The sequence below is a fragment of the Notolepis coatsorum genome (genome assembly GCF_963971535.1).
Source record: "Notolepis coatsorum genome assembly, chromosome: 7".
NCBI classification, from domain to species: Eukaryota; Metazoa; Chordata; class Actinopteri; order Aulopiformes; family Paralepididae; genus Notolepis; species Notolepis coatsorum.
In genome coordinates, this window is record NC_140171.1 from 98253846 (window position 1) to 98277351 (window position 23506).

Sequence of the window (23506 nt, forward strand, 5' to 3'; positions counted from 1 at the left end):
ATGGAAAGAATGTAACGTTACTGGTGAAAAAGTGATTTGCCTTGGAATACTCCTTTGCCAACTTGCTGTACTTTGCTTGCAGGTCTGCAGCTGGATTATGAATAGTCCCAACTTTAGCCAAGGTAACGTTAAAGCTAAAACTAGCTTTTCAAATAGCTCTTCAGCTAATGCTAATAACAGAGCTCCCCGTCACACTGCTCTGTCGGGACGATGGCATTAAGAAAAGTTATAATTATTTTGTCTCGTCTTGTTTTAGTCAACAATATCAACATACATGAAGAGAAATTTCATCCTGGTTTTTGTAAATAAAATTTTTATGTCCTCAGTTGTGGTCAACGATATTTAATAAACTATTTAGTCTCGTTAGCGTGACATGGTCTTCAATAACGTAACGTCACGTCTCGTTGTCGTCATGAAAAAAATCTTTGTTGACGATCATCTTTCGTCACCATTTTAGTTGACAAAATTAACATTGCGTTCAACCCCCTATAATCAATGCACGGTCGCTGGGTACCGTCCTTCTTAGCTACGAAAAAGAACCCAGCGCTGGCAGGAGACGTGGATGGACGAATATGCCCCGTGAGCAATACCTCCTGAATGTAAGTGTTCATAGACACTGTCTCTGGGCGAGAGAGGGAGAACATACGCCCACGGGGCGGAGAGGTACCGGGTAGAAGATTAATGGGGCAGTCGTATGATCTATGAGGCGGTAGTGAGAAGCTAACCAGGGATGGCCTAAAACAATGACAGAGTAGGGAGACACAATGACAAAACATTTTACCCACTCTCACCCACCACCCGCCACCTGAATGTGCAGTGGAGCTGTGCGCTGTGTGATGCCCCCACTACCCAGTGGCTGTCCATCCAGGGCTTGGACTGGGATGGGCATCTCCAACGTCTCGACAGGGATCCCCCACTTCTTAACTAACCCAACATGAATTAGATTTCCCGAGTCTACTAATGCCCTGGTCCTCCTGACGTCCCTCCCACACCCCACAGAGACATCAAAAAAAGTTTGTGTATCATGTCCAACAGAGGAGTTGAGCCCACCTGCTAGCGCCTCCCCAGGACCTAGCGGGCTCCTCCTTTTACCGGCGACGCCCGACAGCTGCCGAACCAATGGCCGGTGCGTCCACACCAGAAGCAGCGTCCTTCTTCTATGAAGCGCCGCCGCTCCTCGTCCGAGAACGACAGCGCCCCAAGCTGCATGGGTTCATCACCCAGTGGCTCACTCGTGTAGTGCGGGAAGATATCGACACCGGAAGAAGAAGGGACACGTGCCTGAGCCTATGTTCCTCGCTCGCGTTCCCTCTCCCGGTGCCGATTGTCCATGCGGATGGCCATGTTGATAATGCCATCCAACTGCTCCGGCAACTCACGAACGGAGATCTCGTCCCTCATCCGAACAGAGAGCCCCTGGATGAACAAAACACAACAGGGGACCTCAGGCCAAGCTGCCTCCCGGGCCACGATTCTGAAATCAATGGCGCAATCTGCCACAGTGCGGTGGCCCTGCCGGCAGGCGAGAAGCCGCACCCCGGCCTCGTAAATCGAGACTACCCGGGAAGTATCGAAGATCCTTCTCAACTCCCCGGTAAAGGCGTCCACATTGTGCCAGATTACTGACCCATTCTCCCATTCAGCCGTAGCCCAGGAGAGTGCTCGACCAGTGAGGAGGGTAATGACGTATGCGACCTGGGAAGTGGCGGAGGGGAATGAGCGTGGCTGCAGCTGAAACACGAGTGAACACTGGGTGATGAATTCCCGACACCCCTCCGGTGCTCCCCCGTAGCGGCCCGGCGGTGTTAGCCGTGGCTCTCGGACCTCATCCTAGATCCCGAGGAACACCCGACCTCTCTCGCCGCCGATAGCCACTTCCTCCGGCGCAGACTCGGCAGCCGCATATTTTCCTTATCTCTTTTCTTTCTCTGACGTGGTGTTGGGGGGACCGAACCACCTCTGTTCTCCCCTGTTACCTCGCCACTGGTTGAGGGAGGAGCAGCGTCTCTCACCCCTCCCTTCTCTGTACCTGCGTTGCGTTCTTCCTGGGGCTGAGATTGTGCGCCTCTCGCCTCTCCCCTTGGACAATCGCACACTATATGTCCTTCCTCTCCACACTTGAAACACTTTGAGTTTCCAGAGTTCACAAAAACGACATAATCAAAATCATCAACTCTTAATTTGAAAACCAAATCAAGCTCTTCTCCGCTGTTCTTGAGAATCATTAAAACCTGGCGTCTATGTGAGACAACATGCTTCAATAGCGGAGATTTACATCCCGACGACATTTTCCTTATCTGGGAAATTGTCCTCCTATGTCGTGCAAGTTGACTTATTAATAGTTTGTCACTTATGAATGATGGAATGTTAGATATGTTAATCCTTCTGCCTGGTGTGGAGAGAGGCGCCACTGCAATGAACGCATCATCGATACTGACTCCGGATTCTACCACAGCGTTCACCTTCTCTTTTTTTGTGATCAAATCTTTTTTATTTTCCATTTTTCAAACATGAAACATCACAACTCACAACACAATAATAACAATAATACGTAAAAGACATCCAAAAACATAAACTAACCCAACAATGATTAGACAATAAATTAGACAGATTATACATTTACATACATATCCAGTTCAAATAAGCTGTCACAAAGTATAACGAAAATAAAACATTTACTATAAAAACGGGCTTCCTGAGCCCCCTCCATCCCCAGGCCCGGCAGCCGCGAACCCCAACCCCGGAGGACCCGGAGTCCGGCGCCCCCGCGGGCCAAAGCATCATGCCTCTTTAATGCCTCGACCCGCAGAGACCCCGAACCACGGCTCCCCCCAGTCAGAGCCCACGGCCACCAGACCCACAGCCAAAGGTGGCCCAGAAAATATTCATCATTCAAATTACAAGAAAAAAAAATTTAATAAAAAAACAAGTGGACAATGGCACTCGCTCGCTCTGCTCCCCCCTCCCCCCACTCACCCCAGGACCTCAACGTGAGTCAAATACATTATATACAATAGATTATCTAGCAATTGAACGTTATAAGCGCTCTTTAAGCTTTGCAACCGCTGCCAACCAGATAGCAATATTTGCTTCGTTAACCCCTAAAACTCGTGCAGGGGATATCTCCAGATATATCACATCAAGATAGGTGAGAATCCATACCTTCGGACATAACAAAAAATCTGGTTGTATCCAGCGTGAAGCAATCAACTTTTTGGCAGCCGTAAGGCCGGCCAAAATGAGTCTCTTTACATGTACAGAGGTCGGCAATTGAGAAACATCATTTAATAATAATACAGAAGGCAAGGTTGGTATGGTCAAAGAGAAAATCTCTGATAGCTGAGAGGTAACATTTTCCCAGAAGATCTCAACAGGAGGGCACTCCCAGTACATATGCATATATGTTCCAATGGCACCGTTTGGACACAACGTACATCGAGAGTCAGGTCTGAGACCCATTAGGTTCAGTCGCCTGGGGGTCAGATAAGTCCTATGAACAAAATGTTGATGAATCTGTTGGTGATCTGGGTTGCGTGATGATAGCCTAATATTTTCCCAGACTGCATCCCAATCAAAATCTATATCCAACTCAAGGATATCCTTTCTCCAAATCGTATCTAGGGGTAGGTCCTTATATGAGGACATAAGTAAGTGCAGATAAGTCAGAGACGAAGCCTCTCGATGTCTCCCTGTCATAAAAGAATTTGTGAAACCGGTGTCGCTCTAGTGGAACGTCCCATGGAACGCCATGAGCCTTCAGAGCTGCTCTCATTTGTAAATAAAAGAAAAAGGAGGTTCTGGGGAGATCATATCCGCTGGATAGATCCTGGAAAGAGCGGAGACCAGAGTTATCGAAGATATCCCCCAATGTATGGATGCCCTTATTTTCCCATCTAGGGTACCTAATAGGTTGCCGTCCAATAAGAAGTAAATTGTTATTAAATATAGGGGAGTGCGTGTGCCATTTATGGCGGTTAGTACACGCTTTCTGGGTGTCACGCCAAATCTGGATCACATGTGTGATAAGAGGGCCAAATCGTAATTTGCATTGCTTAATTGAAATGTTGGTATACACAATATCCTGAAGTCTATAAGGAGTCACTATCTGCTCCTCCAATGGTCGCCAGGACACGGCTGCATGAGCGTCAAACCAAGTGATGAGAGGTCTCAAAGAGTAAGCTTGAAAATAATATTTGAAGTCTGGAAATGCTAAACCCCGTCGAGTTTACTCCTCTGTGCAGTGGATCTCTTTACGCGTGGGCGTTTTTCCAGACGAATGTATATGCAGCAGAGTGCAGCAGAGTCAGTAACCAACAGGAGGAGATAACGGTAGCATGGAGCTGATAAAGTAAATTCTGGGTAAAACATTCATCTTAATTATTGAGGCACGGGCCTGTAATGAGTTTTTTTATTTGGACCACCTGTTAAAATCATTCGTAATCCTGTCACCCAAGCTGGAGTAGTTATACTTTACTGTCTGGTTAATAATGGGGAATATTTCAATCCCAAGACACTTAAAGTGCTCTACCATGAGTATGTTTGCTGGGAGGATGGTTGCCTTCACAGTCTCATTGAGTGGAAGGAAGGCTGATTTTGGCCAGTTGATCTTAAATCCAGATAGACTGCCAAAATCATCTATTACTTGGAGAAGATGAGGTAGAGAGACGGCGGGGTTCTGCATAAATAGGAGTACATCATCTGCGTATAAACTGATATGGTGATGTGTGCCCTTAATTGACACAGGGGATATAATCTGGGATTGTCTTATGTACTGAGCTAGAGGTTCGAGTGATAAAGCAAAGAGTCCGGGACTAAGAGGACAACCCTGTCTAGAAGAGCGCGAGACATAGAAGAGTGGTGAGCAGAGTTTCCCTGTTAAGATCATCATTCAAATTACAAGAAAAAAAATAAAAAAATAAAAAAACAAGTGGACAATGGCACTCACTCGCTCTGCTTCCCCCTCCCCCCACTCACCCCAGGACCTCAACGTGAGTCAAATACATTATATACAATAGATTATCTAGCAATTGAACGTTATAAGCGCTCTTTAAGCTTTGCAACCGCTGCCAACCAGATAGCAATATTTGCTTCGTTAACCCCTAAAACTCGTGCAGGGGATATCTCCAGATATATCACATCAAGATAGGTGAGAATCCATACCTTCGGACATAACAAAAAATCTGGTTGTATCCAGCGTGAAGCAATCAACTTTTTGGCAGCCGTAAGGCCGGCCAAAATGAGTCTCTTTACATGTACAGAGGTCGGCAATTGAGAAACATCATTTAATAATAATACAGAAGGCAAGGTTGGTATGGTCAAAGAGAAAATCTCTGATAGCTGAGAGGTAACATTTTCCCAGAAGATCTCAACAGGAGGGCACTCCCAGTACATATGCATATATGTTCCAATGGCACCGTTTGGACACAAGGTACATCGAGAGTCAGGTCTGAGACCCATTAGGTTCAATCGCCTGGGGGTCAGATAAGTCCTATGAACAAAATGTTGATGAATCTGTTGGTGATCTGGGTTGCGTGATGATAGCCTAATATTTTCCCAGACTGCATCCCAATCAAAATCTATATCCAACTCAAGGATATCCTTTCTCCAAATCGTATCTAGGGGTAGGTCCTTATATGAGGACATAAGTAAGTGCAGATAAGTCAGAGACGAAGCCTCTCGATGTCTCCCTGTCATAAAAGAATTTGTGAAACCGGTGTCGCTCTAGTGGAACGTCCCATGGAACGCCATGAGCCTTCAGAGCTGCTCTCATTTGTAAATAAAAGAAAAAGGAGGTTCTGGGGAGATCATATCCGCTGGATAGATCCTGGAAAGAGCGGAGACCAGAGTTATCGAAGATATCCCCCAATGTATGGATGCCTTTATTTTCCCATCTAGGGTACCTAATAGGTTGCCGTCCAATAAGAAGTAAATTGTTATTAAATATAGGGGAGTGCGTGTGCCATTTATGGCGGTTAGTACACGCTTTCTGGGTGTCACGCCAAATCTGGATCACATGTGTGATAAGAGGGCCAAATCGTAATTTGCATTGCTTAATTGAAATGTTGGTATACACAATATCCTGAAGTCTATAAGGAGTCACTATCTGCTCCTCCAATGGTCGCCAGGACACGGCTGCATGAGCGTCAAACCAAGTGATGAGAGGTCTCAAAGAGTAAGCTTGAAAATAATATTTGAAGTCTGGAAATGCTAAACCCCGTCGAGTTTACTCCTCTGTGCAGTGGATCTCTTTACGCGTGGGCGTTTGTCCAGACGAATGTATATGCAGCAGAGTGCAGCAGAGTCAGTAACCAACAGGAGGAGATAACGGTAGCATGGAGCTGATAAAGTAAATTCTGGGTAAAACATTCATCTTAATTATTGAGGCACGGGCCTGTAATGAGTTTTTTTATTTGGACCACCTGTTAAAATCATTCGTAATCCTGTCACCCAAGCTGGAGTAGGTATACTTTACTGTCTGGTTAATAATGGGGAATATTTCAATCCCAAGACACTTAAAGTGCTCTACCATGAGTATGTTTGCTGGGAGGATGGTTGCCTTCACAGTCTCATTAAGTGGAAGGAAGGCTGATTTTGGCCAGTTGATCTTAAATCCAGATAGACTGCCAAAATCATCTATTACTTGGAGAAGATGAGGTAGAGAGACGGCGGGGTTCTGCATAAATAGGAGTACATCATCTGCGTATAAACTGATATGGTGATGTGTGCCCTTAATTGACACAGGGGATATAATCTGGGATTGTCTTATGTACTGAGCTAGAGGTTCGAGTGATAAAGCAAAGAGTCCGGGACTAAGAGGACAACCCTGTCTAGAAGAGCGCGAGACATAGAAGAGTGGTGAGCAGAGTTTCCCTGTTAAGATCATGGCCGAAGGCCCTGTGTAGAGAACTTTGATAATGTGATTGAACCCCTCACCTAACCCCATCCTTCTAAGGACTGCCCACAAATATGACCACTCCAATCTGTCAAAGGCCTTCATCGCGTCTAAGGACATGACAGCCATAGGGGTTGCGACATCCTTGCTGGCATCAATCACGTGCAGTAACCGTCTGATATTATCCGTGACCAGTCGGCCTCTTATAAAGCCAGTCTGATCGGGGTTAACTAGAGATGTCATATGCTTTTGAAGTCGGATGGCTAGCACCTTAGCATATAGCTTGAGATCGGCTCCGAGGAGACTTAAGGGTCTATAGCTGCCACATTCGGTGGGATCCTTATCTTTCTTGAGTAGGACAGATATAAGTGCCATATTGACATCCCTGGAAAAATTGCCCTCTTCGACTGAGTGTAAAATCATTGAAAGTAATAAGGGACAGAGTACATCCCAGAACACAGTATAGAGTTCCGGTGGAATGCCGTCCCAACCAGGAGCCTTGCCCCACTGCATGTCAGCAATTGCCTCCCTGAGCTCATCTAGTGTGATAGGTTCAGCTAACCGTTTAGCGTCATCCTCTGAGATTCGTGGTAAGTTAATTTGACTAAGATAGTCCTCCAGCTTGGTATGATCATAGACCACTTCTGACTCGTACAGGTTGGAATAAAACGAGCTAAATGTATCGTTGATTTTGTTGGGGTTGGTGGTTATCTCCCCCTGTTGGTTCTTAATGGCAGGGATATCTGCAAATTGTTCACTGGCCCGTATCTTCATAGCCAGTAGGTGACTAGGTCTAGAGCCATAAAAGTAGTAGTGTTGTCTTGTTCTGTGCATTTGAAATTCAGACTGTTGTCTTAAAATGGAGTTAATCTCCTTTTTCACCACCTTAATTTGGAGCTCTAGTCGGCTAGAGTAGCTGTGCTGCATAGAAGACATCATTGTTTTATGAAGCTCTTCCAATTCTACTAACTTGGAGAGACGACCCTTGCGGAGATTGGAAGCAAATAGAGTGGTGTTACTTCTAATAAACCCCTTAACCAAATTCCATAAAATTCTGGGGTCCTGTACCGATCCAGCATTAAACTGCAAGAATTCAATGAGCTTCTCCTTAAATTGTAGGTTAAATTCCTCGTTCTTCAGCAGCGTTGAGTTAAAGCGCCATCTAGGGGCACGGGACGTTATTTTACTGAGTGAACCCTTAAGGAGGATGTATTTGTGGTCTGACAGTGCAATGGGCCTCAAGTCAACATCAAAGCTATCGAATAGCCTAGAGCAGTGTTTCTCAAAGTGGGGGGCACGCCCCCCAGGGGGGGCGCAGAGGCATGACAGGGGGGGCCTTGAGATTTATATAAAAAAAAATAAAAAATTGGATTCCAGAAAATTATCACTAAAGTGCTATCTGTTGCAGCTGCACTGTTCTCCATGAAAATACCATTTCTCAAAATCTGAAAATCATTATTTAATAAAACAAAGAAAAGGATCACCAAGTTACTCTGGATAAAAAAAAACTTTACAGACAACATTGAGACAAAGCTTCCTGACACATCTCCATCCAAACTCTTGGAAGATCTCTTTGAAATCTCATCTGATACCACCTAGAGAGCTAGTTTCAGAGTGTGGTGCTGAGTACCAAGTATCTCATCTCATGGCCCACCAAGTATCTCATGATGCAGCAGTTAAGGTGTTGATACCATTCAGCACCACATACAGTATCTGTGTGAAACTGGCTTTTCATCCATGACAGCTCTGAAAACAAAATATAGGGCCAATTTAAAAGGTCATTTTGGTGTTATTTCAATAAATTTAAACATGGCCCATTTCATGACTATTTTGTTGGGGCGGGGGGGGGGGGGCCCAAAATATTTTGGTCCGCCAAAGGGGGGCCTGACAGAAAAAGTTTGAGAAGCACTGGCCTAGAGGAAGAAAAAATTCTGGAAAAAGTTTTATGTCTCGCGGAGAAAAAAAGAGTAGTCTCGCGGGGTTGGGTTGAGTAACCGCCACATATCAGTATGGTATGGTATGGTATTTATTTTAGACAACAAAACATATACAGATCATTACATCACATATTTGCTTTTGTCAAGGAGAGGAACGAAAAGCCAATGACTTATTTCCATCGTTGTCCTTGGAAGTCAAGGATGCTTGAAGAAACAACACATACAACTCAATACAGAAAATCATTCACAATTATTACATTTGCATAGCAATAATGGCACAACCCTTAATTAATATCAACATGTACATTTGTTGAAACATGTTACTCTAGCCTTGAGTCTGTGTGTCTCTGAAGCACCCCGAGGGGAGGGGTTGGTGGGGTGGGAGGGAGGACGGAAAGAGATTCCGGTTTTGACTGATTACAGTTGCCATCAGCTAGTACCGGAGGGGGAGGTTATTATGACTACAGTTGCCGTCATAGGGGAGGAGTCTTGGCTTAGGTGATGGGTGATGAGACAGCCTTTGGTTACTCCCCTTCAGCTCATGCACATCGCCAGGCGTACATGCGGGAGGGGGGGTTTGGGTAGGGATTGGGGGTGGGCCCCCCGCCTGCCATCCATCTTATCTACTCCAGACAGCTACGCTCCGTTCCTGGCACGGCTCCACTGAACTCCATACTCCCGTCTTGACCTCGTCCTTGGTTTCACAGCAGACGGAGATGGGGGGGGGGGGGGGGGGAATGAAGCTTGCAGCCTGAGTCAGATTGCTGCAAAATGTTGCTAACATTTTGTTTAGTTTAGATTAATCATATCTCACGTCCCTAATTTCCTGTGATGTCCAGAATGGCCTGAGACCGCGACTGTTCATCTGCGTGGTTGGCAACAAGTCTCTCAAGAATAGCCTTCAAGTTCGATTGTTTGTCAGTGTGGTAGATCTCGCTCCTCTCCAACATGGTCTTAGAGCTCAATTGTTCATCACATCGCAGAGTATTATGGTCAATGATCAGTTCCACCTGGTTGGCTTTCATCCTGGCCATGTCCCTAGCCAAAGGATCAACCTTCCTCCGAATTAGATTAAAGCAGTACCAGATCCAACTGCTGACCACGCCCAATCCGATCAACATGAAAATTAGTAGATATACGTCCTCAACATCATAACCCCCGTAACCCCTGTGTCTTTAGACCAGTCACGTAGGGCCGCGGTAGCTTGCTTCTGATCGTGGGTTTGAGCATTACCGGACTTATCAATCAATGGATCCCAAATGGCATTGAAATCAGCACCCACTATAAATGAGTACTCAGGTAGTTTCAACATCTCTGTAGTGAGTACAGTATAAAAGTTAGCGTCATACACATTAGGGGCATAGGCGGCTATAAGAGCAATTTTCCTGTTAGAGTATTCTATCTTAGCAATAGTAATTCGACCTTCTGCATCAGACCACACGTCTAATAATTTAATATTCAACTTTCGCTTAGCTACTATGGCTACTCCACGAGACTTAGTGCTAAAAGAAGAGGAGCTTATGTTATGATAAAAAAAATTGCAAGTCTTGCACTGTCAGCCTTTAAAAGATGCGTTTCACTGAGCAAAGCAACGTCCACCTCCTGCCTTTTCAACCATGTTAATACACTTGTGCGTTTATGCAGAATATTAAGACCCCCTGTATTCCAGATCAATATGTTCAAATTAGCCATAGTCTAAAAAGGCTGCAGTATGACTGAATGTAATCCGTTTGGAGTAGAACACCATAACATATATATATCCACTTGTTAAGGTCCCAGTGAGTTCCAAGCGTGAGCGTGAAAATAAAAATAAAACAGAGCGAGTCGACTGGAAAGAAAAACTAAAAACGACACAATCCCCCATTCCCTCCCCCTTCCCCCACTTCAGAATACTTGTCCAGTATCAATCAAACATCCCTCGATACCCCTCACCAGAAGCACCCTGCCCCATAAAGTAGGTTGCTCTAACACATACTGAGCATACCATCTAACAAGAACACTAAGTACCCAACTCGCTCCGTATAAAAGCTGTGCACGAATAGAACAATTAAGGCATAGTAACAAATATAACAGTCCTCTAGACCAGCGTTCACCTTCTCCAAACAATCTAGAAAAATCACAACTCCACCGTTAATTTTCGCAGCAGATTTAACACTTTTATGCCCAACAACTTCAGCTACTGCCAAGCTGCAGTCCTCTACAGACGCATTAGGAGCAGATATTTTGACACCATGCTTTCTACAGAGTCTGGCAAAATCCATACTGGCGTCTCACACCAACCAGCAGCACAAACTGGCCGACTGCCAAACAAACAAACTCCCCACTTAACCCTGTACACACCAAACACACATCAAACTAACACTACACTATAATTACAATATTGCATAAATAAATTTAACCAAATATATAGATAAAGATAGAAAAACTCACACTACTTTCACGCACCTCCAATCTCCAATCTCACTCCCAGCATGCACTGAGAGAGAGAGAGAGAGAGAGAGAGAGAGAGAGAGAGAGAGAGAGAGAGAGAGATGGAGAGAGAAAGAGAGAGAACACGAGAGAGATAAGAAGACAGAGAGAGATAAGAAGACAGAGATGGAGAGAGAACAAGAGAGATAAGAAGACTGAGAGAGAAAGAGAGAGAGAGAGGACATGAAACCGGACTCTGAGAGATGTCAGGAGCGGCACAACAATGAAGTCACCATCTTTGAATTGGATCAAAGAACTGGCGATAGGCTACAATAGAATGATAAGTAGTCGTCTTTGGTCAGTGATCAAAGCCAACATATAGCTCCAGATGCATCTCTAATGGTAATCTAGGCTATTCTTAGATCACACACCCTTTTGAGTACCTTATTCATAGTGTTCTTGTGACATGTCATGACCAATATGGCATAATGCCACAGCTCAGTGGCCATAGTTGTAATTTTATCTGCTAGTTGATTACAATCACCTGTTGATCAAGGTATTTTCTGCTATAGAAGATATTTGCACTAAGCTCATTTTAGCTCATTGTAATTACTGTTTATATTGTACATGTCTATCAGTCCTGTATATTGTGTGTTGTATATTGTGTCCTATATGTTCTACTTTTGTGTTTATATTGTCTATATTGTTTTTTATATAAACCGTGGGAATGGGGGAAAGCGATTACCAATGTCTGTATGTCTTGCACAAATAGAACATTTACAATAAAGTTGACTTTGATTTTGACTTTGAAGATGCCTACATTGGAATACTATTGATTCCCAAAGATATAAGCTACCTAATTAAGTGCCAATTAATCGCTATTAGCCTTTTCTTGTTAGTATTAATCTAAATGCATTATTGATGGTGTTTCCATGTGTAAGGCAAATTAGCTTTCTACTGAACGCACAGAGAGGAAACTGGTATCTATCTTCTTGTCTCTCTCTGGAGAAGACGGTAAGCACATTTTCCAAAATGTTGGCGTGTTCCTTTAAATTGTTCATAAGCACAATTGACTCCTTTCACGTGTATCTTTTTGGAATTTCTCTCAGAATTGTATCTCAGAACTTTACAAGGATATAGCTTTCGACGGCCAGTGAAACATTTACATTTTACATTTAACAATTTAGCTGACGCTTTTATTCAAAGCATCTTACAAATTGTGTACAACAAGTCAGCAGGAGGGGTACATCTCTGGCAGCTAAGGGTCAGTGGTATTGTTCATCTAGCAGTGCCAACATTTTAGTGCTTCACTTTGAGTGCATAGTAGTACAGATATAGTTGCATCGTGGGTAGTAGCATAGTAGATAGTAGTATAGACATTTCAAGTTTCAAGTTCAAGTTTTGTTTTATTTGTCACGTATAAAGTACATGTACATTACAGTGAAATGCTTGGTTCTGTATGAGCCCCCTGAGAATGTGCTTCATACAGTAAAAAAGTCAAAAGAAGAAGAAGAAGAAGAAGAAGAAGAAGAAAGTCCCAACACTATACAAATATACAATATACAAACTAAAGTACAACCTAAAGTACAATGAAGTAAAAAGGCAGACAATGGGGTACAAAAATGCCAACTTTTCTTTTAATGCAAAATGCAAAAATGAGGTATGGATGTAGTGCAGATCTTTGTGGAATAAATATATAAAATGTTGTTGTGTTAAAAGTGTTTAAAGTGTCTAAAATGTGTGTTAACCTCTTAACTCATTCAGCGCCAGGGATTAGCCTGGTCCCATTCTAGCTATGCCACACTTTAAAGATAGGAGTGCGTCACCTTGTTTGTAGAGCTATATCTATATTCTATATTATAGCTATGGAGACAATACTATAGTCATTTGACTTTCTTCCGTCGAACATGCAAAAAAGAGATAATTTTTTCATGCATACGTTTGCGCGTTATCCCGTGGTGAATATAAGTATAGTTTAGGAGTGATCCGGGATGATTCCTGAAAGGCTGAGTTATAGGGCGCTACGTGTATTCTACTATAAGCGTTGGCGTTTCTTGCTTGGACACGCTACTATTTCCAAATCAAATGTATATAATAGGTATTATGTTTCATCATGAATGCATGAAAGGGGGGGGGTAGTTTTTTTATGCTACAGACTTTGGTCGGGGTATTCCAAAAAGAATATTCCAATTGTCTGATCGCGATTTCCAGTTTAGTTTAGTTTAGTTTAGTTTATTCGGATCCCCATTAGCCATTGCCACAGGCATAGGCTACTATAGTATTGGTGTCCATCTGGTCCCAGACATAGTTTGGCACAACTTATGGATCGAGTGTGACAGATGCGTTTCGAAGTGGTCGGATGAAGCGATATACACGGCTCCGTCAAAATTTTGCGCCCAGAGGGATTTAAATGTAACACACGGTCTGGAACAGGGTTTACTGCACTCTCGATATTGCCACCTAGCCGGATATGGCCGGTACTGCACCCTCTGGGTCCCAGTAGCTTATTGCTTATTCCCAGAGGAAGAGTACGCCCGAGTGCTTCCGCGTTTTCCCTGATTGGCTGCGACACGCCCCGCGGCAGGCGCGGCAGCCGCGGAGCGGAGCGGCAGAGCTTGCGGCAGAGCTTGCGGCATTATGTAGCCGTAATCCCAGATGATTTTCATTCAACGCTTAGCTCAACTGGCAGTGCTGCGGTCCTGTGGTCCTGTGGTCTGTTGGTGATAAGTTCGAATCCCTTCAATTTTTTTTTTTTATTTATTTTTTTAACATGTATTCTTTCGCCGGTTAAGGTTAGGCATGGTTAAGGTTAAGGTTAAGGTTAGGCATTGTTTCGGAGTTGGTTAAGGTTAGAAGGGTTAAGTTTAGGCGCTGTTAAGGAGCTGGTTATGGTTAGAGTTTGTCTTAGAGAATGGCAATATTCTTTCGGAGTTGGTTATGGTTAAGGTTAAGGTTAGGCATGGTTATGGTTAAGGTTAAGGTTAGGCATTGTTTCGGAGTTGGTTAAGGTTAGAAGGGTTAAGTTTAGGCGCTTTTAAGGAGCTGGTTAAGGTTAGAGTTTGTCTTAGAGAATGGCAATAGACAGCCTATTTCCGCGCTGCAGCGCGAGGCAATAGACAGCCTATTTCCGCGCTGCAGCTCTCTCGCGCTGCCGTGGTCACATGGGCGTCATGGCCAATCAGAGAAAACGCGGAAGCACGCGACCTACTCTTCCGCTGGGAATAAGCTACACGCGTCCCAGTATGCCTTTTAACGGCAACATACAGGTCCGTGACATTGAATAGAATATAAAATTGAAAAAAAGAAAAACGGACCAAATAACGAGTTTACTCGTTGTTGGCGTTCAACGCATGACGCCCAATAACGAGTAAACTCGTTGTTGACAGGCGCGCAGAAAAGTGGCAATTTTTTTTACTTGAACTTGAGGACTGCATACTTTTTTTGCTAAGCTTATCTTTATACTTTATACTTATAGCACATGCATGAGCTTGGTCTCTTTTGAAAGATAACATTCTGAAGTTACTAATGCAAAAAAAGGAAAATGACTTATAGTGCTAATGGAATAGAGAGTAAAAGAGGTCTGAACTTGAGTTGAACTTGAACTTGTGTACTCACATTTTTATGTAGTGGTTGCAATATAAAAAATATATATAAAAAAATAGGTATAAGCTGGAAAACACTGCGGATCCATAGCCTGAAGTATATTACAGGTCCAAATTGTATAAAAATTCGTTCAGAAATGGTTCTTTGAGAGAGATCCAGGTAAACCGTGTGCCAAAAATCCATGTCCTCATCCATTAGAAAACTTTCACCTAGATCCCTTTAGTTTAGTTTAGAGACAAGACAGAGAGAAGATATTATAATAATAAAAAAATAAAAATAAATACTAATAGTACTAATATATAGGTGTGTACCAATGTGTAACTGTAAGTGATGCATGGGTTGAAGGGTCAGGAGTGAGGGTATGCAAGGTTGAACAGATGGGTTTTGCGGTGGGACTTAAATGTTTCTACGGATGGGGCTTATTTGATGTGTGATGGGAGTTGATTCCAGAGTCGGGGAGCAGAGGAGGAGAATGATTTTTTTCTGTAGACTTTAGGCCTTAAGATGAATGGGTTAGTGTTGCATAGAGTCATTGAGCATCCTGATGGGCTGGGGATAAAGCCCCTTGGGGATAGAAGCTCCATAGTATAGCAGAGTAAATTGTTTTAGATATTGATTTTAGACGTGTGTTCTTAGTTGATGGCGGAGGATTGGGTGGGTTTCAGCTGTCCTTACTGTAGTGGGAAGGAACTTCGTTCCACCACGTGGAGCCAGGACAGAGAATAGCCTGCTTCTCTTCGATGACCCCCCAGGAGCCCAAGGAGGAGTCCGTTTCAGGCAGCCGGAAGATGCAGAGCATAGGCAGACAGTGGCTCAGGAGGTAGAGCAGTCATCTGGTAATTCGGAGGTTCCCGGTTTGATTTCCGCTTCTCCCGGGCAGCGTGTCGAAGTGTCCTTGAGAAAGACGATTAACCCCTAACTGCTCACGATAAGCAGGTTGGCACGTTGCATGGTCGCCTCAGCCGTCGGTGTGTGAGTGAATGGGTAAAATGTGAGGTACAAATTGTAAAGCGCTTTGGATAAAAGCGCTATATAAATGCACCATTTACCATTTACCATATCTTGAGGATGTTTAGTTAGAGACCATTGACCGGAGATAGGAGGGAGCAGTTCCCCTTGTTACATACTGTAGGTTCTGTATGAGTTGAAGTGCCAAGCCGGTAAACCAGCTAGCAGAGCGTTGCAACAGTCAAGGCAAGACATGACTGTTGATTGCAAGAGGAGTTGGGTAGAGCCTCTTTTGTCAGGAAGGGGTGGATCCTTCTCACATTGCTCAGGAAGAATTCGCTGGTTCTGGTTGGACAGGCAGGCTGAGATCCATTCAGAGACGTGAGTACTGTATCTGACGAAGGAAAGGAGAGGAAGAGTTGAGTGTCATCAGCATAACAGTGGTATGAGAAGGCATGAGAAGTGATAATGTTACCCAAATCTTTGTTGTAGAGAGAGAAGAGGAGGGGTCCAAGGAGTCCTGGGGAACACCCATCTGTAATCATAATCATAATCAACTTTATTTACAGTATATAGCACATTTACAACAGTTGTGACTGTACCAAAGTGCTTCACAGATAAAAGCATAGAGCAAAGAAAATAAATACATATACAATACATATACTAAGTATAAAAGTGCAAAAAGTGCAAATACAAATAAATGCAGGGGTGCAGATAGAAATCAAAATAAAAGAAGAATAAAAGAAAGAAAGGTGCAGTAGAATACAAAAATAAGGCATAAAAGGACTAAAAGTAACGACCTAGGAGGCAGGTTCAGCTCTGGTCAAAGGCCAGGGAGAATAGATGAGTCTTTAGCCGGGACTTAAAGACCTCCAGGGTATGGGCTGACCTGATGTGGAAGGGGAGGCTATTCCACAGTTTAGGGGCGGCTATGGAAAAATCTCTGTCCCCTCTGGTTTTGAGCCTAGACCTTGGCACATGTAGCAACAGTTGGTCGGCTGACTTTAGGGCACTGGATGGGGTGTGGAGATGCAGGAACTCTGTCAGGTACTGTGGGGCCAGGCCATTTAGGGATTTAAAAACAGTTCATTCTAATTAACTAAGTCTGTAGTGTGTGGGGGTCCAATAGGGTGCCTCTTCATGATACTAGGTAGGAGCGGTGATTGAGGTGGGATGACAGCCATGCCAACACATAACCTGCACCTCCAATTCCTGCAAGGGATGCGAGGCGGATCTGATGGTTGACTGTGTTGAAAGCTGCTGACAGGTCCTGGAGAATCAGGACCGAGGAGAGACCTTTCACTCTTGTGAGCCTCTGTGACTGCTATGAGAGCCATCTCCGTGGAGTGAAGCCTGCCTGATTTGGGTCCAGGGTGTTGGATTCTCGTGTTATCAGCCAGTAATCTCTCTGTGGTTCCGTGAAGTCTGCGTTATGTTTGTTATCTCTTACTCATCTTACTGGCTGTCACACGCTATCTCCCCCGTTAATACATCCGTAATCAGAAGAATCGACACACTGGAAACGTGATACCTTTCCTTGATGTTGATGTTTATTCCATAAACATAGACTCGTACAAGATGGAAACCGTTCTGAAAGTCTTTGAAAAGTCTATTAAATTCATTATTCTATCGATCTCTCCTGTTATCAGCTCGATGGTTTGTTGCAGCCCAGTGGTTAGCCAAAAGCCTTCCCTGTTAGCCGAAGCTAGCTATCTTGTAGCTCCGGATGGTGGAGGGCCTCCCATCCCCCACCCTCCAGCTTACTGATGTCTCTCTGTCGACATGTCTACTTGTCTGCTTCATCTCCTAGTCTGCTTCACTCGGAAATTCACCCCAGCTATAAAGTGGATTCCCCTAGCAATGGCCGTTAGCCATGGCAACGGTGCAACGTCTCTACGTCTCTTGTCACCTCTGACCCACTCTAACGCCCTTTTCTCTATCTCTTCCCCTACCAGCGGCCTGCTAGCCCATAGCAACCCCACCCTATCTCATCACTATAGCAACGGCTTCTAAAGCACCTCGGCCAATGACCTCGGTGTGGCTGGCTGCTATCACTCCCACACCCTGTACCCTGTCTCTGTCTGTTCTGGAGAGTCTAACACACAATACACTGTTTAAACTAATATCTCTATGGATATGTACTTTACCTAACATGTTATAACCCTTTAGACCTACAACGCCTGCTACTAATTCATTATATATCCTGTATATACACACAAATGTGTTTCCCCTAGCAACGGGATAACACACACAGAGGAGATGTATGTCTCAGCATTTACAGTCTAACAAAGTTAAAACTAATAATTAAACCAAATGCAAATCACCGATTTCCTTCAAGGGGGTTGTTCTGTATAGTTGATAGTCAGTGAGCTGGTTGGATACAGCATATTCAGATGATTTAGAGAGAAAAGAGAGAAGAGAGACAGGGCTGTAGTTATCTATAACAGTGGGGTTAAGGGTTGGTTTGTTTGATGAGTGGTACGGGTTGTTTTAGATAGGGGAACCACTTCAGAGTTGAGAGAGGAGTTGATGGTTGCATCAACAGGGATGGGAGAATGTCTGGTACGATGGTCTGGACTCTGGAGGAGTGGGGAGGGTATCGGGTCCAGCTGGCATGTAGTGGGACGGTTCGATAATTGGAGATAAAGATGACAAGTAGCCATTGTGACATCATCATTAGCACCTGGACGGGTTTTGATATCATACTCGGTGTACACACAGCTCTCACATGAGGCCTGTTTGTTCTCTGTATGTCTCTTGAGTTGACTGCACTTATCTTTCCCTCCTCCTCTTCTTCTCCTGTCTTCATATACATTGTTTTATCTCTCTCTCCCACTCTCTTTTTTTCTTGCTCTCTCTCTCTCTCTCTCTCTCTCTCTCTCTCTCTCTCTCTCTCTCTCTCTCTCTCTCTCTCTCTCTCTCTCTCTCTCTCTCTCTCTCTCTCTCTCTCTCTCTCTCTCTCTCTCTCTCTCTCTCTCTCTCTCTCTCTCTCTCTCTCTCTCTCTCTCTCTCTCTCTCTCTCTCTCTCTCTCTCTCTCTCTCTCTCTCTCTTCTCTCTCTCTCTCTCTCTCTCTCTCTCTCTCTCTTTCTCTCTCTCTCTCTCTCTCTCTCTCCTCTCTCTCTCTCTCTCTCTCTCTCCTCTCTCTCTCTCTCTCTCTCTCTCTCTCTGATTAGTTATTGGGTCAATGCGTCCCTCTCTGGCTGCTTAGTGTGGCGTTTTCTCAGTAATTTTATGCAACAGCCATTGCAGATGCACTGAGAGAGAGCGAGAGAGAGTGTGTGTGTGTGTGTGTGTGAGAGAGAGATCGAGAGAGTGTGTGTGTGTGTGAGAGAGAGAGAGAGAGAGAGAGAGAGTGTGAGTGTGAGAGAGAGTGTGTGAGAGAGAGAGAAAGAGAGAGAGCGAGAGAGAGTGAGTGAGAGAGTGTGTGTGTGAGAGAGAGAGAGAGAGAGAGAGAGAGAGCGAGAGAGAGAGAGAGAGAGAGAGAGAGAGAGAGAGAGAGAGAGAGAGAGAGAGAGAGAGAGAGAGAGAGAGAGAGAGACCGGGAGCTACTACACTCACTGGCCCACTATCCTGCCCGCTCTCATGCCCCGTTAGTCATGTCTCAGCCTTTATGTTCTAATATCTCATTGTGACCCAGTTACTATTGAAGAACCCTTGTGTTTTCACTTTGAACATAAAGCTTTGATCCATCATAATGTTACATTTGTATAATGTGTACAAAGTTCAAATGCTTCGTAAATGTCAACTTATGTACACTGTATATGTTTTTGTCTAATAAAAGGTCTGATGAGACACAACCATACAGTAGCTCAGTGTGACAAGTGTGTCCTAAACCTATCATCAGTTTATCGGATGCTCATCAGAATCAGAATCAGAATCAGAAAGGTCTTTATTGCCAAGTAGTTTTCACATACAATTAGCTTTGGTTGTTTTTGGTGCAACATTAACGGACAGACATTAAAAACCTCTTAACATGCAAGGGCCCACATGTGGCTCGGGTGTGCATATTTTGTAATACAATATATATATCGAATTGAAGGCTTATTTGTTGCCTGTCGATATCCCTTTCACGTGACAAAATCCGTTCAGCGGTTCTCGAGGTACATGCCGGTATTTGAGGCTTGTGCAAAGTACACGGTATTGCGCAAAATACCACTCCCGACTCTTGGGGCTCTAGTTCCGTCAATCATTTGGCGATCTCGGAAATTATTGTGGAGGTTTGTAGCCAATGAGTGTGGCTTTCCAATGATACCCCAACTGGGGATGTTTGAATCAGGGATCTAGGTGAAAAACTAACGAGCGAAAACAGGAAGAGAAAAACAGCCGAATGAATTGAAGTCTATGAGAAAACTGAGTTTTTCTTTTGTACACAGTTGACCAAAATCACTCCTAATCACTCATTTCTGAATGGATCTTTATGAAAGTTTGACATGTACTACATGCGGATTCAGGCTATGGATCTCTGGAGTTTTTTAAGCCATACCACCTTCTGGGGAAATACTACCTCTGGACTACTATAAGACCTTTATAAGGTATTTGTAGATAATGAACTAATCATGAACAAATCATTTATACATTCGTAAATTATTATTAAATAATTTATAACTATATTTGTATAACATTTACAAATTAGTTCTACATTATTTATAACTCATTATCAAAATTGTTTGTACTTGATTTGTTCATCATTAAATAATGTTGTTTAATGTGTAGTAACACATTTGTAGATGCTTTGAAAAATGGATATGAAAAAACTACCTCTACCTCCATTTATTTGTTCATGTTCAACAAATGATTTGTTAAGACATTCATAATATCGGCGCCTATCAGTGGCGAATCCTCCTGGAAGCCAAGGGAAGCCAGGCTTCTCCATTAAAATATGAATATGAATTATGAAATATGAAAAAGAAACTATATATATATATTATTTTTTTATATATAGTTTACAATCATAATCAAAAATCATTATTATCTCTGTGTTATAATAATTTTTTTTGAATTTTCTCACTCTCTACACCAGGGGTCTCAAACGCGCGGCCCGCGGGCCAATTGCGGCCCGCGGGATGATATTTTGCTGCCCCCTACTTGACATCAAAGTTTAGTGTTAATGCGGCCCGCGCGCAACTTGTTGCCGAGTCGTTGCGCGAGTTGGAAGTTTTATTTATTTTATCACTTGTAGGCTACCATAGCGCAGGCTCATGACAGCAACGTTAGGTTAGTGACTTGGTTGAAACGTGATTCCGGAGTGATACCAAGTAAAGTGGAAGGCAAATACATCCTCGCTATCTCTCTCCTCTGCAAGCAGTGGAGAGATTATGGAAATTATGGAATAGATTTACAGACAAAAAAGGTGTTTAGCCTGCTCATACCTTAAAAACGTGGGGCAGCACGAATAACTTGGCTCTGCTAATGTATCGTGCTTCCATTCAACAGACGGCAACACACGAAGTCAAGTCTCACTCGCGTGATACTTCCTCTACATACTCTGTCAATACCTGGCCAGGGTACTCCTGGGTCCTAGTGCCCCCCAGTTGCACTATATGTTATGCACATGTATTTTATATGTTAATAAAATTGCATTTATCTATAGTCCTAATTCTGTCACTGTTTGATGTCACAAAGAAGGGTGTATCCGAAAGCTGTCTACAGGTTGTAACAGGTGATGAAAAAGTAAACAAATAATTAGCTGTATTTGTTAATGATGAATAGGCTTCACTTCAGATTAGGGCACACAATAGCATCTGCAAATGATTTATAGATGTTTTATGAATGTCTTAACAAATCATTTGTTAAACATGAAAAGACAAGTCTGGTAATTGCTTTGTGTGTATTCATAAAAGTCCACAAATAAACAAACTATTAGACATTTGTTAATGATGAATAGGCTTCACTTTAGATTAGGGCACACAATAGCATCTGCAAATGCATCTGCTTTCAAATCATTTGTTGAACATGAACAAATAAATGGAGGTACAGTATAGTCGTTTTTTCATATCCATTTTTCAAAGCATCTACAAATGTGTTACTACACATTAACACTTTGAATGCCCATCACAACATAACTCGTGTTATCAGCCCCCCCATTGAGTGCCCACGACGAGAAATATTTTTTTATTTTTTTATTAGCGATCTGAATTCATATTTCATCAACCGAGTTTACCGTTGGTAAACCAGCCCCACCAGGCGCTCAGATGTGAAAAAAGCGCCCCCTATCATCTTCCAGATGGTAATGCACCCTTTTGGAATGGACTCAATGAAAATGGATGAGAAAAAAATACTCCGGAATCCACATTTTACTTCTCACGCATGTAACCGATCAGATTCATTGTGGACCCTCAGAACAGCGTGTAATATGTCTTTACAGTACGTAGCATTGGATCAATAAAAGGATCGATTTTTGGAATGGCGATCAGGAATTGGAATAATCTTTTTGGATATCATCTGATCTCAGGTAAGGAATCTATTTTACCAGTCTTAGGATAATCAGACCTGTTTTCACGGAGATATAAGCTTTTCCCCTATGTGTGATATGGCTGTTTGACTGTGCGAGCGATCAGGAATTAAGATAATCGATTTCAGCTCGCGGCACCAGCGTGCATACGTACACATTATACTATCGATAATCTAGCGTTTATTTGAAAACGATTCATAAATAGGCCGAAAAATGACAACGTTCTAGAATATTCCAGTTCCAGGGCGTTTATCACAGAATCTTTTTTTCCCCCTTGAAAACGAGGGCTTTTCAAAATGCTATAAAACGGCTATAGAACCGATACAAAAAAACAATCCGCGTCAACAATGTTGACTGGAAAATCATTGATAATGGACGGGCAGATTAGACACATAGCCATAATTGAAAACATAGATTAGGCGATATTAACGTTAACATTAAAGTGGATGGTGGGCATTCAAGCACTAAATGTGTGCCCCCTGCTGGGCACTGAAAGTGTTAAACAACATTATTTAATGATGAACAAATCAAGTAAAAACAATGTTGATAATGAGTTATAAATAATGTAGAACTAATTTGTAAATGTTATACAAATATAGTTATAAATGATTTAATAATTTACGAATGTATATAAATGGTTTGTTCATGATTAGTTCATTATCTACAAATACCTTATAAAGGTCTTATAACTGAGTGTTATTATAAAGTGTTACCATATATTGTAATTAATAGAGTAACATAATTGACCTATCTCAAGCTCCGCCCTCTTTTCTTGATCCTCCAACCACAACTGCTGTTTCCCTCGCACAGTTGCGATTGAATGATTAAGAGGTCGGTTTGAGATCGGTTCATTCATTTATTCATTCCTTCATAGGCAGGGCCGGACTGGGAAAATCATTCAGGCCAGGAAATATAGTGCAAAATATAGCCCCAGTCAGGCCACCTTTTATGGGGGTCCCCCACCAGGAACATTTTAGTTACAAAGACTTTACAAAGGAATTTTAGAATTTTTACCCTTTAAATGCTAGTGTTTGTGATGGCATTACACAAAGATTTTAATATTTTCAATATATCAAATGCAAAGTGGATTTTTCTGGGGGGGGTTATTACAGGCTAGCATAATAATTATGTCAATACACTGATTTCAATGGATTTTTAGTTTTTTTGTAATTGTCAGGATTGGGGGGAGGGTGACCAGTATTTGGAATGGCGATCAGATAATTGGATTATTCTTTTTGCAGTACATCAAATACAAGGTAAGGACT